The sequence below is a fragment of the Corythoichthys intestinalis genome, chromosome 7 (genome assembly GCF_030265065.1).
Source record: "Corythoichthys intestinalis isolate RoL2023-P3 chromosome 7, ASM3026506v1, whole genome shotgun sequence".
Classification (NCBI taxonomy): domain Eukaryota; kingdom Metazoa; phylum Chordata; class Actinopteri; order Syngnathiformes; family Syngnathidae; genus Corythoichthys; species Corythoichthys intestinalis.
The window spans coordinates 23,725,040-23,745,185 of record NC_080401.1 but is presented as its reverse complement, the minus strand read 5'-3'; the positions used below and the strand labels follow the sequence as shown (position 1 = coordinate 23,745,185).

The following is a 20,146-nucleotide window of genomic DNA, read 5'->3' as shown; positions in this document are numbered from 1 at the left end:
GGCTGGTCACAGCTTAGCACAGTTTTGCTTATTGAAATTTTAATGTCTCCAAGCTAAGATGCTTGGGATTTATTATGTGAGCAGACTATTTGCATTCATGGTGCAAAATTTCAATGAACAATAAATAATTGAAAAATAATGAATTATAAACTCATTACATACCTCATTCGATGTACTGAAGCTGTGTGCTTTTGTTGGTATTTTGAGCCAAAAGCACTGTGTGAGATGGCAGTGCCCTATTGGCACTTTGCACTTGATTAAAAAAAAATCAATGTTTACATTATTTCGATTTCAACAATAATTATAGAGGTGCATATAGGCACATTTTCCATAACCTCAGTATAAGGTGTTCTATTATTTTTCACAGAATGTTTATTGGAAAACCTTGAAGTTGTTACATTCATTCATTCATTCATTCATTCATTTTCCTTGCCGCTTTTTCCTCACGAGGGTCGCGGAGGTGCTGGAGCCTATCCCAGCTAACTATGGGCAGTAGGCAGGGGACACCCTGAACTGGCTGCCAGCCAATCGCAGGGCACAAGGAGACATACAACCATTCACGCACACACTCATACCTATGGACAATTTAGAGTGTTCAATCAGCCTACCATGCACGTTTTTGGGATGTGGGAGGAAACCGGAGTTCCCGGAGGAAACCCACGCAGGCACGGAGAGAACTTGCAAACTCCACACAGGAAGGCCGAAGCCCGGGATTGAACCCTTGATCTCAGAACTGTGAGGCAGACGTGCTAACCACTCAGCCACCGTGCCGCCTGTTACATTCATCATTATTCAAATATTTTGCGGGACATCATAATACAATTAGCCGTAATGTGTTAAGCCCACCACCGCATATATCGTTATCAGATATTTCGTGGCGCGCAATATCGGGATATCAGTTAAAAAGTAATTATCGGACAACTCTACTTACAGTTTGCGTGTGGGGAAACTATCTGCAGTCGGGCAAGGGCATTAAAAAGCATTACCGGTAATTGAGATTTGCTGATACCTGTAGAAATGCTGAATGTAGTGTAGTCACAATTTTTTAAATCTCGAAACACTAAGTATAACTGTTCACGCTTTAGCAATTTGCTACTCTGTAAACAAAAACGGTGCCTCTAAGCCTCTGGCTGGTGGTTGAGGGAGATCATCTTTTTAAGCTGTTCCCAAATCCATGGTGTAGAACAGACATGTCCAAAGTCTGGCCCGGGGGCCAAATGCGGCCCATGGTCAAATTTCATCCGGCCCCCAGCCTCTATCATAAAATCAATAATGTCTGGTCTGCACACAGACTTAATAATTTGGTCAGCAGTACTGCTACCAGCATATGAATTAGCCTACACACTAAATACTGCTCCTCATACACCCACTAAAAGCAACTCTACCACTCTAAGCAACATTACCCTGTGTTACCCTTTACTCCCAATTTTCTAAAATGGCGACAATCAACAAAAAAAAGAAAGTTGACTGTGATGGCAAGCGCTTCAAGGATAGGTGGAAATTGGACTATTTCTTCACTAAAATACGCAACAACTGTGTCTGCGTCATTTGCAAAGAAACAGTCGCTGTTTTTAAAGAGTTCAATATTAGGCGATATTACCAAACGACATGCTGACATGCACGACAAGATTACAGGGAAGATACGGAGCGAGAAATTGAAGCAACTTGAAGCTAGTTTAATTTTACAGCAGCAGTATTTCGCAATAGCCCGAGAGTCAAAAGAGAAAGCCACAAGGCTAGTTGCGAGATTGTTGAAATAATTAATTTAAAAAAAAAATGCAAATGTGACACACAGAATGGCTTGCTAAAATTTGCTTAAATATATTGTTCTACGTAAAGGACATCAGCCAAGGTCGGCCCCCCCACATTTTTACCACACCAAATCTGGCCCCTTTTGCAAAAAGTTTGCACACCCCTGGTGTAGAAGTTAGGTATGGTTTACACTGAACTAGTTTGAGCTTCAATGTACTAGTATATTTAGGCAAATGGCATATACTAGTATGTCATGGGCAGGGGTCGCGTTAACCGAATATTTTCCGTCGTTGACCGTTTTTTTAAAACGGTGACGGAAAAAACTGAAGTCCGTCCGTCATTTTGACAAGTTGCAATTCACACCCCAGACCACAGGGTGGCATATTAATTAGCTATTGTCGCTCTTAATGCATGACGTCGTTGGCTATTCTGTCAGAATATTGTAGCGTCACCGTGGTCTGGCGGCAGCACCGTGATTGACACATCAACGCGAGGTTCTTATTGGTGCACCCAGTGTGCCAGCGCGTCATCCAATTGGTGGACTAGATTGTCGCCTGTGTATAGACAAGTTTCCAAGGTACTTCCGGTTTACTTCCTTATGTCTTCCTTCCACTTCCGTTTCCGCCTGTTTACCGTTGAAGTCAATGGCGGTGGAATCGAAGTTGGAAGGTCTTTATACAAGATCCCGGGAATGTTATTTTGATGTAGGCGGGTGGAGAACCAAGCCAAGGCCTCCATGCTTCGTACCATGTCGATTTCCAAACCATGGGTGCTCGTACTCGTCATACAGGTGGGAGGGAAGGAGATGGACAAAACTGACAGCTCCTGCAGTCATGCCCCCGCTGTTATGGAAGGTAATGTGCTCTAAAAATACGAAACCTAAAATCTGGCGCATGAAACGACTTGTTGCCTTTGCTATTGATATTACGATGATGATTGTAATTACGAAGTTTAATCATTTTTACAACAACTAGCTTCTGCTACTGCTGCTAGCCGCCTGTTGCTAATCGTGTTTGAATGCACCGCATAAATCCAAGTGTTACAAGTTTTTATTCGTTTGTTTACAGCTGGGAAATGCTGTTATAAAAGAGAAGACAACTTGACTTGTACGTTGATGGCCATATATCGAACATATAGTTTGCGTTCCACAATGATGATGACAGCTCGACTCCCGGGAGAGGCCGAGAGAGGCAGGAATTGTGACAGACGGTGGTTCGCCGAGATCGCCGTGATCCAACTACGAACTTGTGAACGGTAGCGTCTTTAAATATATGCTATTGGAGCTGGAATTACCGAGGACGGGAAAAAAGCACATCTAAATGCCGCCGAGGGCCTCCGTGATGTCGCTATTTGTTCACGAGGCTCCGGAGCTCTGTGGTCTGATATCACATTCTCGTATGCTATTTTTGCAATACTTTTATAAATGTGATTTATTGACCTGTTTTGGAGTGCACCAATCGTTTTAAATAAAACAAGAAATTGAATCATGTCTAAATGTTTTATTGCGATCAATGCCTGCAAAAAAAAAAAGAATGACATACTATTTGTGTTTACATCATATGTACATAACCTTGTAGCATTTCCTTGTAACAAAACAATCCATGTCAGCCCTTCTGCAGTCGGCAAATGTAATATAACTTGTAATTTCACCACATTTTGGTCACTAATGGCCGTAGTATCAATCCATTCCTCACGTTAACACAGGCTGACCGTTGTTAATAATTTTGTCCACGAATGATCAACGAAGTGACACGAACTGCCATCCAATCTCATCTACGTGTCATCTAGGTCGTGCTGAATCAATTTTTGAAGATTCCATGGGTTTCTCTGGCTTGATTTCGTAGTTTTATCGTCGTCAATACACTGCTAATACACTGCTACTCGACCGGACCGGAAGTGCGAAGCAGACATTTTCCAAGATGGCGGCGCCCGTATTTCGCTCAGGAAACTTGTCTATAGACCCCAATCACATGACGTCACAACTCCGCCCCCTGACTGGAGCAGCCATATTGTCCGTCAGCTCGTCGTGTTTACACATTACCGCTACGTACATGCCTCCTATTACGGCGTGTTTTTCTGCTCGTTAACATTAATAATCAAAATGGCGAAGGCGTGTGTGGCGGTTGGTTGCAGTAACAGAGAAGACAGACGGAGAGACTTGAAGTTCTACCGTATTCTGAGAGACCCGAAGAGGAGAGCGAGATGGACTGCTGTAATTCGACAAGAAATCTGGGCATCAAACGATCCACAGACTATGTAGTAGTCATTTTATATCTGGTAAGATGCATTTAATATATATTTAGAAGATTTTGGGCTGACAACCACAATTAAGATCATTGTGTGACGTTGGTGATTGGGGTCTTTATAGTTGCCTCTTTTTCTTTGGGAGTGGAGTTGTTTTGTTGGTGTTGTTGGCGGTAAGCAGAGTAAAAAGAGGGAGAAAAATACAACTTCCGTGTCTAATTTTTCGCCGCCAAACAAGCGTTACAATATTAATTAAAAATGAATGAAAACTAAATACTATTGAATATGTCATCATTATCATTTTAAAAATTTAAGTGACTGGTAAAAATAGATTATGACTGGATTTTTATGACCCTGTCAGTCAAAATGACAGACAACGAAAATGTCTAGCGCAACCTCTGGTCATGGGTCCATTACCACCGTATTTGCTACTGCTTTTCAATTGATAATTTTACTTGTCGTTAGCAATAAAATGTTTATCTAAGCCATATTTGAAATGTTTTTTTAAGTATTGGGTACACAACAAATTAAGCAAACAACTAAAGTCCGGTTGCCACAATTTTGCATCTTACAAAGACCTGGATGACTGACAATCTAAACACACATATACCAAAAAATATACATTTCTACAGATAACAGTGCATTACTGCTTGCAAACTTATAAATTTGGGTTATCTCCTCCAAAAATGGAGCCGATAGTCGCTGAAGGGGAAGTGACTAAGCTAGCCCCGCCAGGCTGTGACCAACCCTCCTCTGCTGAGGCTCCACTGCCTCAACGGAAGGAGACCCTGGTAGCAGGTGATCGACCCCCTTCAGACGAGACTCAAGAAGTGGCTCCATCAGCTCAACAGGAGGAGAACGACCCGACCGTGCAATCCTCTGCTGTCGAGGCCCCATCCAGCACCAAATCCTCGCACTCCAAGATGCCACCATGCCGCCGACTCCAGGCTAAGGCCCCATCCAGCCCCAAATCCTCACACTCCAAGACGCCACCACGCCGCAGACTCCAGGATAAGGCCCCATCCAGCACCAAATCCTCACACTCCAAGACGCCACCACTCCTCCGACTCAGTCAGGCTAAGGCCTCATCAAGGCCTAAATCCCCACAGTCCCGGAAGCCACCCCGCCGACGACTTAGTTTGGATGGAATAATGAGTCAACCTGATTGGGACTCCATGGGTCTAGATAGCAAGGTTAACCAGTCTCTTGATCTCCTCAAGTTCATGTCTTCGCTTCCACCCTGTACCTGCCACACCCGACAGGTGCCAGGGGAAGATGGCAACAAACTAACCAGCCTCCACTGGAATTCTCTCGGGGCAAAGCCAAAGCACTACAACTCTGGAACTACACGGTATTATCCTTCTATGGAGGGAGCCATGTTTGCGACACCAATATGATGTGCACCGGGTCCAGGCTGTGAAAACATTACAAAGACTTTTCTGTCCCAGCAAAAGCCGGGGCCTTATGGAGTACAGTATGTATGCTCAACAATCCCAGTGGTGATAAACAACAAAAAAAGGGCTAGACTGGTGAGAAATAAAAAACGTTCAATAAATTCTGCCAACCTGTTAAACATAGTATGTCATTCCCAAAGCTCACCAGTGAATCCAGTCTGGCATCTCCAATTGGCTCTGCTAAATATTAGATCTTTAGCTGGCAAATCTTTCTTAATTAATGATTTTATCTGCAAACATAACCTTGACATGTTGTTCCTAACAGAAACTTGGTTAGATCAAGATAAGAGTTCGACAGTTCTGATCGAGGCAACCCCCGCAAACTTCAATTTCTTTAGTGCGCCAAGAACCCATAAGAAAGGAGGTGGGGTTGCCAGTCTGATCAGGGACAGTTTTCAATGCACGAATATTTCATGTGGTCAGTTTGATTCCTTTGAGTATATTGTCATTCAGCTAAAAAGCCCTTGCAGAGCTGCCTTGGTAACAATTTACAGACCACCGAAGTATAACACAATGTTTTTTGATGAGTTTACCAAAATACTGTCTTCCGTGTGCATGGACTTTGATTGTGTTGTTTTAGTGGGTGACTTTAACATTCATGTTGATAATCCTGAAGAAGGATGTGCTAGAGAGCTTTTAAATATTTTGGATACATTTGGTTTATCTCAGCATGTCACAGTTCCAACACATAACAGAGGGCACATACTGGACTTAATAATATCCAAAGGTCTTAACATCTCTGAGGTCACAGTGAATGATGTTGCTCTGTCTGATCACTACTGCATTATGTTTAAAATGACCACCCCTGTCCATCCTCTGAAAAGGGAAACAGAGTTTATTAGGAAGCGTTACATTCGTGATAACACATGTGCGTTATTCACACAGGCCTATGCCTCATTATTAACCCCTACAATAGCTCCAGTGGAAGAACTTGTAAACAGTTTCAGTTCCGGTGTGATGACTGTAATGGACACTATTGCCCCGATTAAGACAAAAACCTTGTCAAGAAAGAAGAGGTCACCCTGGAGAAATGCCATACTAGCTATAAAACAAAAGCAAGTTTGTAGACGAGCAGAACGCAGATGGCGAAAAAACAAACTCCTAGTTTTTTATGATATCTACAAAGAGAGTCTTCGCAAATACAACCAGGAACTGAAAAATGCTAGACAATCATATTTTTCAGAGATCATTAGTAGAAACACCCACAATACTCGCACACTATTTTCTGTTGTTGACAAACTGACAAACCCACAAGCATCAATACCTCAGGAATTGGCATCTGAGGTGTCCTGTAATAATTTCGCAGCATTTTTTACACACAAAGTACTAATGATTAGACAGACTGTGTGCAACTCCGGATTAACAAATGTTACACTAAATGCCTCCCAACATGTCCCCCACGTCAATCTTAGACAGTTTAGCCTCTTGGACTATGCCACTTTAACAGAAATTGTGTCGAAACTAAAGCCCACAACATGCTGCCTTGACATCCTTCCTTCAAACTTTTTCAAAACTGTTTTTCATTGCATAGCCCCAGACATACTTCAGATTATAAATACTTCCCTCCAAACAGGAGAGTTTCCTCAGACTTTAAAAACTGCAGTAATAAAACCTCTCCTAAAAAAACCTAATCTGGATGCCTCAACCATTAGTAATTACAGGCCAATATCAAATCTGACATTCCTGGGGAAAATTATCGAAAGGGTTGTGTTTGAACAGATCCAGACTTTTATGATCCAAAACAATCTTTTTGACTCATTTCAGTCTGGATTTCGGCCACAACACAGCACCGAGACCGTGCTTATCAAAGTCCTAAATGATATTCGTCGGAATACCGATGCAGGCAAATCATCTGTTCTGCTACTATTGGATCTCAGCGCCGCATTTGACACGGTTGATCACAACATACTACTCAGCAGATTGGAACAGTGGGTAGGGCTTACTGACACTATTCTTCAGTGGTTCACATCCTATTTACATGATAGGGATTTCTTTGTGTCAATCGGAAATTATCAGTCAGAACGAACCAAATTCACGTGTGGAGTCCCTCAAGGGTCAATTCTTGGACCACTCTTATTTAACATCTATATGCTTCCGTTAGCTCAGATAATGGAACAGTATGACATCTCCTATCACGCCTATGCAGATGACACACAACTGTACATTTCTGTGTCCCCACATGATTATAGTCCCTTAGTCTCCCTGAGTAAATGCATTCATCAAATCAATGAATGGATGTGCCAGAATTTTCTCCAGTTAAATGTGGAGAAAACAGAGGTGATCATTTTTGGGCCAAAAAAGGAAAGGTCAAAGATAAGCAGCCAACTTAGCACAATGTCACTTACAGCTACAAATCAAGTCAGAAACCTTGGCGTAATTATTGACTCAGACCTAAAATTTGATAGCCATCTAAAGTCCGTCACTAAATCCGCTTATTACCACCTAAAAAATATAACCAGAATTAAGGGGCTTCTGACTCAACAAGACATGGAAAAACTTATGCATGCATTCGTTTTCAGCAGATTGGACTACTGCAACGGTATATTTACAGGTCTTGATAAAAAATCAGTCAGGAAGCTGCAGCTAGTACAGAATGCTGCAGCCAGAGTCCTCACAAATACAAGGAAGCTGGACCACATTACACCGGTTTTGAAATCGCTACACTGGCTTCCAGTGAGTCAAAGGATAGACTATAAAATACTACTGCTCGTCTACAAAACACTTAATGGCCTTGGACCAAAATACATGCTTGACTTGTTAGATTCCTATGAGACATCTAGACCCTTAAGGTCGTCTGGAACGGGTCTTCTGCATGTTCCAAGAACAAGAACCAAGCAGGGTGAGGCAGCATTTAGTTATTATGCTCCTCACCTCTGGAACAAGTTACCCGAAGGTCTGAAGTATGCTCAAACCGTTAGCTCATTTAAATCAGGGCTAAAAACGCTTTTGTTTAGCACTGCATATCCATAACTGTCTATATATTTCAATCTACCTGCCTTCTATTCCTCTTGTGCTTATCTCCATTGCTGATTTCAATGATTATTATTAGTAGTAGTTTTTGCTTTATTTCTATTTTTGTTTTATTTTTATTTATTTATTTTTATTCTGTGATTAAATGCGATCTTTTGTCTTGGTTTTTACGTTGTGTTGATTTAAATGTGATTTTTATGGTTTTCATGTGATGTAAAGCACTTTGAATTGCCTTGTGTTGAATTGTGCTATATAAATAAATTTGCCTTGCCTTGCCTTGCCTTGCCTTGCCTTGCCTATCACCCTCATCAGAAAAATTTTACAAACGCGTTAACGACTTTACGTATGCTGTTATGTTTGATGTTTCCATTTCCATTGAAGTGGCATGAAACTGCAGTTGCTGTAAATTTAGGAGCCTTGTCATCAATATGGTTCAAATGGTAAATGTTGCACTTGTCTGTTTTTTTTTTTCTTCCATCTACTAAACAGAAGACAAACTGATGGTGTTGCAACAAAAAGGCCTTGACCGAATATAATATATACAATTTTGAAGAACAAAACAACAAAATATTTTTCTGCATACATTACGGTATTTTGTTTATTGGAAAATCTTTTACTTGATGGATAATTTAATGCTAATAGTTCGCAGGTTATTTGTTTAAACATTATTAAATCTAATTCTGTTTACGTAAAAGATAAGCAGTTTGATGATTTGCATTGTGTTCTTTGCCCTAGAGAGACAAAATTGAAATATAATACTGTACATACACAACCACACATTTCATATTTACACAACCTAAAAAATGTACATAACATTATCCACACTCCAGATAGGCACTTATGTAGATTGTATGAAAGTTGAAAGAGAATACACATTGTGGACATAACGTGCCAGTTTTGGAACAATCACTGATTTATCATGTTTTTGTCTTGTCACACATCGGGGGACGACAGGTAATTTCTATGTACAATATCCAGCCTCTATTAAGTAGAGTGGGAATCTCTTAGTACCTCATGATACAACACAAATGGCGATACGAGGATCACGATAACGAGTATCTCACGATATGGAAATAGGACAATTATCGATACATGAAATATATCTGACTTTTTATGTTACAATTATTAAAAAAAAAAAACAAGATATTTTTAAGTTGGAAAATAATTTTATTTTTTCACTTTTGAAGACGATCTGGCAATAACTATTGTCTTCCATATAGATTATGAGGATATTTCAGAGTCTGTAAATAAATGCAGCAACACCAATGAAGCATTCTTGTAAACAAATGAGTGTTTTTCCTAACATAGGCACTTTTCCAGTTTAAAATTCTGGTAGCAACCTTTATTACAGTGAAACCTTTTCAAAAACATATATTGATTCTTGCTGGGACCATAACAGTAACCTGTTGAGATAAAATGTATTCTGATATATCACAATATCAATACTGTCACACCCGTACTATGAAGGTAGGTTTCATTTAGATTTATTCATGAACATGTTTACAATACAGTATAAATTTGTGGTTGTAGTTCATAATGATGCAGAACTGCACTGCATCGGACTGAGTTTCTTTCTTTACGCTTTAAATTATTTACTGTCTGCTCAGGTGTAAGTATAGTTCACAGAATATGTGTTGTGGTAGTTAAAGCAGTAATGTGAAGTAATTTCTTCACATGCCAAATAGGGTCACAACTTAAGTAAAGTAATTAAACATTGTCCAACAAATAAAGCATGAAAAAATAATTCATATGTTGTATATTTGACAAAATAATCGCGTTTCCGAAGTTCGAGCCTGAAAGGGGACGAACCCGGAAGTGATACGTCACACTGGGAACGCGATGGCACCTCCATACATACGGCTGCCATACAAAGCCCTTCAAACAATGATTCAAACAGCGATATAAGCAATAGATCAAGTGCAAGGGAGGAGATCCAAGTTTTTGAAGAGTTGGAGGAAGAAGAGGAGATTGGAATTTTATGTTATTAGCCAGACGCTAATCAGGATGCAAACAATGTGCCTAGACTTCCTGACATGGAATGGATACAAGACCCATCGAGATTACAACATTGGTAAGATATAGGCTGTTATTATTTTCATGATTTGAAGATTCAGGCATTTGCACATAATTTTATGTTTTTGTCTATCTGATGACATTGTTAAAAAAATAATAATCAGACTTCATGTTCATTTTGTATAGAGATATCGTTTTAAAAAGGTGTCAATGTTTAAAAAAAAAAATAAAGGAACCAACAAGTTGCTACCAAAATCTTCCATCATAATAGTGTCTCAGTTAACTCTAAGGCTGCATTGATGGTGCTCGACGCCCAATCCATTTAGACTGGGAACGTTTGTTCATTCGAAACCAGAGCATTCAGTCATTCTGTCTGATTTTCAGGGCATTTACAGGTCATTTCCTGTTGAGTTTGAGTCACTGCCTATTCATTTGGGTGATTCCCTGGTCACTTCATTTTCTGTAACTCAAACAGGAAGTGACCCATAAAATACCCCCAAATCAACAGGAAGTAACTGAAAATCAACAAGTAAATGACCTTAAATGGCCCAAAATCACCTCATTGCCTGGCAGTGGCTGTCACTGATGGCCATAGACGTTCAATCCGTTTGAAGTGGGAGGGATGGCGGCGAATTCATTCATTCGCTGCCACCGTCCCAGTTCAAATGGATTGGACGTCTACTAGTGATAAACTCATTCCAATTCAAAGCAGAAACTTGTTTTTCTGTTTATTAGTTGTTTGTAGAATATCCTAGAATGATTTCCTGACCAATGTATCGATAATTGTAGTATCCCCATATCGTAAGATCGTGAGCTTTGTATCGCAAATCGTATCGTATCGTGAGGTAACAAGAGGTTCCCATGCCTAACTGTCAACATCATATGAGGTGGCGCACCAAGTTGCTCAGTGCAATATACTGTAACGCCACACCATACCAAAGGAGCTGATACAGCCTGCAGCAAAAATAAAAACTGTCCCTCCGTCCAATGACACTGTCCTTTTGTGGTGTTAATTTTTATTTTTTTTCCCGATCTAATTGTTCGACATATTGTCCTCATGAGTCGATGTCACTAATCAATTTGAATTTATTATTATTTATCGATTTTATTAAATTTTATTTTTCAGTATCAAATGGTCCAAAAATGTATCTTGAGTGTATTTTTACAGAATGGATGTGTTGGGTTTTTTTGTGTTTTTTTTGACACTTTATTGTAGGTTGATGTATATTACTCTTTCCTTCATAATAATAAGAATTTTATATACAAATGATACTATTGTATATTTACAGTGGTGGCAGAGAGTTGAGAAGGGGCGCGGAACGTTTACGTCTTCCTGTGGCGGGGGGTTAACAGAAAATAATTGAGAAGCACTGATAAACTAATGTTCTGGAAACTTCATAGTGAATGTGTCAGCATTTTTTTTTAAAAATAAAACATCACCAAATTATTTAGCGGGGCTTGAGAATATTTTAGTGGGGCTGAAGCACTCTAAAAATTGGCCTAACGACACCACTAATGTGTACTCTTTCCAAAACATATCTACTCATATTAAAAATAGATTAACTCAACGTCCAATTCATTTTGACTGGGAATTCGCCCCTCCCAGTCAACATGAATTGGACGTCTACCTCCGTCAATTGTAGCCAATGAGTTAAACATGTTTTTGTCTTGGACGCAGACATACCAAAAATAAGAGAGTGTACATGTTGGAGCACTCCCCCTACGTGTAGTTGCCACCGCTGCATTGAACAGCGACCCCCCCCCCCCCCTCCCCTCTCCTGCTCCGAGGGGGTGGGGGTGATGACTGAGGGGTTGGCCCCTGCTGATTCAGAGGTTAGGAATTTGCATTTGATTGCTGTTTGTCAACCAATGGCCTGAGTGTGCAGGCCGGAGACTATTCCCCACGCCTCCGTGTGTCTACGTGTGTGTGTGTCCACGATTCGGGCTCTCACATCGACACCCAATCTCTGAAAACACAATTACACGCCAAAGCTGAAGGTCGCGGTAGATACCATGCAGTCACATGCAACGAGTTTACTTGTATCAGATAATCACAGGAGCCGTCGCTCTTCTTTTTGTTTGTGGGGCTTTTTATGCCTCCCGTGTGTCATTTAGGGGAGTCAGGGAAAATCAGGAATGCGTCTTCCGGTCCCAAAGAGTGTAAAAAAACAGCGGAAGTCCAAGTGGTAAGTTTAATATTTATATTACGTCGTTATATTCGTACAGTGTTGTGTGTTCCTTGGGTATCTGACTATGTTTATAACTCTGTTTTGCTCTCCGAATGTACATTTCTCATCGATGCGTTATCAAACGGTCTGATCGATAACCAATCGTCCAGGCGTGCGGATGAAGCCAGTGCCATATGTCACCTCAACAGTTAGATTTCCACCTACGCCGCCTGTAGCACTATTTCGTCACCCCAAAAATGGAACTTTATTGACATTTCAACCTGTATTTAGCCTCGAACCGTCGCTGTGTTTGAATTTTCCAAGAATGACATTTAATTGATTAAGCTCTGTTCGAGTTGTTTACGCTAAGTGAAGATGGTTAAACATCACCAGCTAACATTTCCGATTTCTTTTTTTTTTTACCTCTCCATGCCAAAATTGCCCTGTCAGTGTATAACCACAGTTTGGCTCCAACAGTTTAAACAAGCCGATTATTAACTGTATTATCCGCTAAGCTAGAGGCTAGATAACGGATAAACAAAATGCTCGTTGTATCGGATTCGTTGGTAAAACTGTAAATGAAGGTGTTTTCATATGCTGTTTTGTTTTGGCAGCAGCCTGGCTCGAATTATAAAGGACCAATTAGCCATTTAAAGGGCAAGTGACTATTTTTAGTAATTAAAAAAGAAAGAAAGAACTTGACCCCATAAATAATTGGCGTCCAAATAAGTGGACATTACATTTTAGGGGCATGTAGGGCAAAATGTTAACATTTGGGATACAAGCCTGGTCTGCATGAGAAAAATGTGAGTTCCAAACATGTGGAATTTTTTTTTTTTTTTTTTTTTTTATAAAACCAAATGAATAAACGAGGACTGGCTGTGAATATTTGTTTCATTGCCGTTGACGTCACTCGATGTCCAATCCATTTTGGGTGGGAGGGTTGACAGCGAACTTTCACTGTTACTGCCAGCCAGTGTTGTTTTTCGCAGCAATTTTATGTTCATCTTAGTCTTTTGGATGAAAATACTTATTAATCTTAGTCATATTTTAGTCATTTCAGAATTTGTTTGTCTTCATCTGGTTTTTGTCAACGAAAACTCATACGAATTTCGTCTAGTTTTAGTCAACAATTCTCAAAATGTTTTCGTAAATAAACGTCAAACGGTTTAGTCCATAAGTAAATAAATGAATAAATAAATGAATAAATAAATAAAAGGTTTCCAATTCTAATCCAATCCAACAATTTCGAATGAACATGACAGACGAGCACACATAGTCTACAAGGGTATCACCATTTTCATGATGATAATACACACTCAGCAGAAAAACCGCACATTTTTTTGTAATTATTTAAACTCACCTGGACGCCATGAACTGTATGTAAAATGTTTTCCAAGAGTTTAAGAAGACACCGAGTCACCGCGCTAAATGCTAATGCTAACGCTACAAGTTAGTTTAGTGTTTGATGATGACTAAGCACAGACCTTTAAAGGCTAAAGCAACTTGGCATAGCCAAGATAAGAAAACAAAACTTACCAAGCTGCACCTGACACGTTTCACAAAACGAGCCTGGAATAGGCACACGCTTAAGCCTGTGTGTGGAGAGGGGGGGGCACCTCACATGAGTGACACGACCAAACACTGCTAAATGCGTTCTAACTACTGACACAATAAGAAAATATCGCACATTGTGACGGAAACTATGGCTAATTTTCATCTCGTGATGTTTTAGTCTCCCATGACACATTTTCAGCGCGTCATCGTGACGTCATCGTCATGAAAAAATTGTTTGTTGACGAAATATTTTCGTTATCATTGGCGAAAAAAACACTGCTGCCAGCCTCTCCTAGTCAAAATAGATTGGACAATGGCAGTCAATGAGTGCCCTATGAAGGGTTAAGAGTTGCTGACTTTACAAATGTCATGTGCCATAAAATTGTGCAACCTCAATCCCCCCCGGTGCCTGATATAAAAGTCATGTGGCAAACTACAGCACTTGAGCTCAGGCTTACTATTTCTTGTCACAGGTTTACTTGCATTTAAAGTTTAGCAAAAACCTTCAAACCAGCAGGTCCACTAATTAGCCCTAGTTCGTTCTTTCACATTCTTGCTTGATGGACAGAAATTGATTTAGTACATTGCACACCTGTTTCTTTTAATGTGGGTTTGAAGCAAGTAAATGATCCAAAAATGTAAGTGAGTAGCACTAACATCATTTGGAGCAATGTAAAAATACTGATGACCAAATATTAACATTGTGTTTATGAAGCTATTCTTTGATCTGGTCTATACATTCTCCAATATGTGTCATATTTGGCACAACCCTGTTATAGGATAAAGTTTAAAGGAGACTGACCGAGATAGGTAGAAATGTCAATTACACATGCTGTAATTGCTGGACTATAAAGCGCACTTGATTATAAGACGCACCAGCCAAATTTCACAAAAACACACCATTTGTTGTTGAAAACGGCTAATCAATGCTAGCATCGTGTTCTCTTTTCGCAGCAAATAGTGGATGCCCATCCATTTAAAAATGTTCTTTTGTAGCAGCATATAGCATAAGATGGAGCTATATTCATCTATAAAATCCTGAATTTTTGAGTAAGTAGTCTGACGAGCTTCTGGCAAGCCGTATCTGTGCTAGTGTAGCAGCTGAGAGCCATGTCATGGCAAAATTTGGAGAGCCATTCTTTTAGAATGTCTACTTATCCATTTTTTAAAAACTTTTTAACAAGGAAATATGACACTTGTTTGTAAACAACAAAATCCATCAATAAGCTGCTTTCTTATAAAAGACGCAGTGTAGAAAGGGCGAGAAAAAAGCAGCGTCTTATATTCCGAAAAATACGGTAGGTGAGATTAATGACAAATCAAAACATCCTCTTAACAAATTCAAAATATTGGGTGAAAAATGATGCTTTAACTGCATTTGTGGGATGGAGGCGCTAAATGTAGAGTAGAGTAGAGTAGAGTAGAGTAGAGTAGAGTAGAGTATTTGCTTGTTAGATGTTACAGGATGTCTGAAGGCCAGCAAAATTACCGTAGAAATGCATGATTGTAAACTATCACTCACCCGGCATATGTATTTACACTACTGGGAAACAGTCCCATTTTTACTTGCCATAAAAGTTTATAGAAAAATTCTGCCCTCAATACAAATGACAATGCAATTGAAACTGTATGTTCACTGACTGAGGGGTGGGGCAGTCATAACGATATCAAAATTCAAGAAAATTGTTGACATTTCAAATATTGTTACACAAAACATTAATTACTTCAGTAATATTGTGACCTATGTGCAGCGCCTGCACCAACCTACTGTGCATGAATCTAAAATGGGTTTAGGTTTGAAGTTGTTTAACATTTTTTAAAGGCAAGCCACTTTTAATACTGCCTGGCATTTGGTTTGTGGGTAGTGTAATGCTTTCTAAGTGTGAGTGGTTGAGGCCACAGGAAGCTGCTCTTATGTAGGTCTTAAAAGTACACACCATTAAAGGGTTCTTGACTGATCTCGATTCTGGTACTTGACCAACAGCGCTTGTCAACCTTGTCTGTACCCCTTGTAAACTTGCAGTACGTTCTCTGACACCCCTGCTGCCACCCTCCCAATGAAAGAAATCTCTTTTAAAGATGAACGCAAACTCATTAAAAATTTACAAATCCAGTTTTCTGCATCTGCATCTTGGGTACTATTGACAATTATGATGAAACATTTTACTGACTTCCATTCTGTGCAAGTGTGCATTTCATTTGACGGGAACCCGGTTATGACATATCCTTGACATGATGAAACTTTGCATTTCTAATATTTGCATGTCCTGCAAATGTTAAAAAAAAAAAAGACAGTAGTGCAAAGTGGGGCTCTCCTTAATTGTTCCATTGAACATTTACCAGCAAATGTACACGTGTATATTTGCTTTACTAAAAATGTCTTAACCCCCACCGGTGTCCAATCACCTTAGAGGCTTGCGATGAAGTTGCCACACTAATCTGTTTCGTCCAATCTGGCATATGCTATGTTCTTGCTGGCGCCAGCAAATTCCCGTAGCTTTCCTATAAATGTAACAGGTCTGATGTGTATGTATCTGGACACTTGTTTTACTCGCTTATTTCCCTGGAGTGCATTTACACTGCCTTCCTCCTCAACATGTGAACAGCTCCCTGTGCCCCCCCCCCCCCCCCCCCCAAAAAAAAAAAAAAAAAAAAAAAAACCTGTGTCTCAATCGGTTCTCCATGTAATCCAACTCGGGTTCACTTTCTGAATGAATTTGATGTATCTCATACTCTGTTCATTGTGTGAACCCTTCGCTGACGTTTGCTGACTTAGTTCATTGTATAGTTGAAGACTCTGTGATGGCCATGACAGATTTCTAATCTCAACTAAAGGCTGTATGAGAAAGCAGCAAGTGTAATATGCAAACATGGTCCGTGAAGTGAGTCAGCGGCATATTTGGTCTCTAAACTGGTTAACGTCAGTGAATAAATGACTCACAGACGTGCGGACTAGACAAACTCGTCTGACGCCTGTTTGCTCTCTTATTATCACACTCTTATCCTTGGCAAGCTTGTGTAGACTGTTATTTTGTCACGACATGCAAATATCCCAGCAAGATTTGTTAAGGGTGTGGGCCAAAACTTGCTTGAATGTTTTCAGTAATTACTAATTACCCTCCTGTATGCTTCAGACTGGATTGGATTTCAGTGAATGTGAGTGGGCTGCGTGCAAGTTTTTTTATGCCCTGAAGGAGACAGAAGCAGCTTGGCACCCTTTCAGCTGTTCTTGCGCCAAAAACTACTTTTCTAAAGGGCCTGTGCAGCACGTGGAGGTTTAACTGCGTTATCGCGCCAAAAAGAACAAGTTACTTCACCACTTGGGCTCGAGCCATGAGGGAATCCCTGACCGTGACGCAGGAAGCACGCAGCCAAAGGAAGGGCCGCGCAGCTCTGGGATGCCCTACACTTTTGCAAGCGAATTGCTTAGAAGAGTTGTAGGTCTTGTTTCAGTCCATGTCTGACAGGGGGATCTGCATCAGCCATAGTGTTCGATCGTGTTACTTGTCTGCCTGGATACTAGCACGCATATGCTCATGTGTCTGTCAAAATTACATTCGTATTTTACTGCATAAGAGTCGTGGCTTCTTGACTGATACTGTGATGAAATCAGTGCTTGTGGGAACTTTGCACATTAACGGGCTCACTAACTGTATGTAACCTTTTTTCAATTTAGGGCTTTGTCATTCCTGTCTACCTAGTAGTTATAGGTTCTCTAAAACGCTGTTTTACCTGACCATTATACTATGTGCCTTTGTTGTGAGTAGACATATGCTGCTCTGATATTCTGACGGTATGATTATCCTAAGTCAAAATTTCACTGTATCACGGTATTGCAATTATAGCTCTAAATTATGTTACTTTGAGATATCTGGGTTTTAAAAAAAACTTGTTTCCATTGAACAGGATTTTTATTTTTCAAAACATATTAGCAAATTGGAATATAAGTATAATGTTTAAAAAAAAAAAAAAAAAAAAAAACTGAAATATTAAAAATAAAATTAAAATAAATGCAGTCCTTTAGGCGATCCTAAACGGACAGCAACAGCTCAACATTATTACCATCAGAACAAAAATAGTGAATTATTTTCCATAAAAAGCAATTGTGTATGACTCGTATCGTGTTTACATTATACTCTCTCTTTCTCAACAGAGACGGTTGCCAGTTTTTTTTTTTTTTTTTTGTACCACCGCTAGACACACTAAACATGCTCTTGTAGCTGGGGGGAAATGTTCATGACTGTGTTTACAAACTTTAATTTTGTATAAATGCCAAAATCATACTGGAGGTATTGCCTCCTCGGCAGCCATCCTCCGCAAACATGTTTTGCATGTCGGTTGGCCCTCCTTCGCTAAGCCGCAGGTGTCTGTAACTTTTCTGTTGCCGAAGTATTCCCATACTGGCAATTTTGTTTTCTTCGATGGGGGGAAAAGTTCAGGAGTTTCGCAATCGTGTGGCACAGCTGATCACTGACACTGAGCAACAACTGGTGGGGGAGGGTTGAGCCTTGCAGCTGCAAGCGAGGGATTTCTCCATGCATTTTTGGGACATAAAAAAAATAGCTAATACCTCAGGGAAGGTATGACAGAAAATTTTCGCGGTTTTGAAACCTTGACATTTTCATACCACGGTATACCTTGAAACCGGTAATCGGCACATGTCTAGTTGTGAAACGATGCATCGTGGTGGCAACATTCGAAGTTTTGAGATGAAATGACTAGAAACGAGTCACCGATGGTGTGGTGCAGGGGCCGGGAACACTTTTGGCTGAGAGAGCCATGAGCACTACATATTTTTAAATTTAATTCCATGAGAGCCAAAGTACAATAAGTCTCTGAATTAGTTTTAATAACATTGTTATGCTGTTGCTAATCAATGATGAGTATTTCTTACCATTAATGCGACTTCTGGTGCTACATGGTTTTGCTGATGGCTTTGTAGTTGCTTACGTCTGTTGACTCATCCAAAGCGAGAGAAAAAAACGGTGCCACATTTATGTTTTTGTTCCTGCAGATAAGTACGATACGCCTTTTTGCCATATATTTACTTCCTGATCTCACTCACATCGGCCGCAATTTTCGACAGCAAAATACGGCGACCCCACTTGAACAGTGCCTCTGCCTCATCTTCGTTGCCAATGCAATTTATAGATAAATAGATAGATGAAAACAACGACATGTATGTTTGCCACTTTCCCACTAAAATTACTGCGAACAGGCTTTCTAGTCGCCGGTGACCGTCGCCGTTTCGCGCAATGCGCGTTTACCAATCTACACTGCCTGGTAATGCGGTGCTCTCAACTCCGAACCGTAGTCAGGAGTGTACCGGCGATTTCTGTGCGATTTCCTATGTCCGGTTCTTCCTTCGGGGAAGTGGCGTAGTGTATAAAAACACATAGACGTGTCGGATGGCTTTTTATTGGAGACTTTATAAACACAAACAAAAACCAGTGGGGGACACCCGGCCCTCAACACAGCTCTCCAGCGCAACTCTCTAGCTACAAGTGTCTCTCTCTCCCCTCACGCTCGCCCACTTCTTCTTCAAACTAAATTGGCAATGCCGGTCATATTGAAACGAGACAGCGACCTCTTGGGGATGCCGGTAACAGCGCAAAGGAGTATAACGAAACTTTTTTTTTTTTTCTTCAATTATTAAAGATTTGTCTACGAGCCTGTCAAAAGAGCCAGATCTGGCACAACGCTATGTTATGTTAAAGCCTGTATGCGTGAGCTAGTGTTCCCAACCCCTGGTGTAGTGGTTCATTTGCCTGCCATTGGTGCTGGCGGTGTGGGCTCAATTGCTACTCATTGTGATTATGGGTACGAATGGTTGTCTTTCTCTGTGTGTGCCCTATGCAACTGACTGCGACCAGTTTAGGGTATAGTCTGCCTCTCGCCTTAGGTCAGCTATGATAGGCTGCAGCACCTCACGACTCTGACGAGGATAGGCTTTGTTGAAGATGGATGGAAGACGAGACACATTCTCTA

General features: G+C 40.4%; 1 protein-coding gene across 4 annotated transcripts in view; it reads left to right on the top strand.

Annotated features, from left to right (window-relative positions):
- The first annotated feature begins 12,328 nt into the window (after positions 1–12,328).
- The window catches only part of arid3a (AT-rich interactive domain 3A), a 91,515-nt gene continuing 83,697 nt past the window's right edge, over positions 12,329–20,146 (top strand). For 3 of the 4 annotated variants that reach the window (XM_057840572.1, XM_057840569.1, XM_057840570.1), the window contains exon 1: positions 12,329–12,619. The gene's annotated coding sequence lies outside the window, so the exon portion shown is untranslated. The remainder of the gene's footprint in view (positions 12,620–20,146) is intronic. The other variant, XM_057840571.1, reaches the window with a different exon arrangement.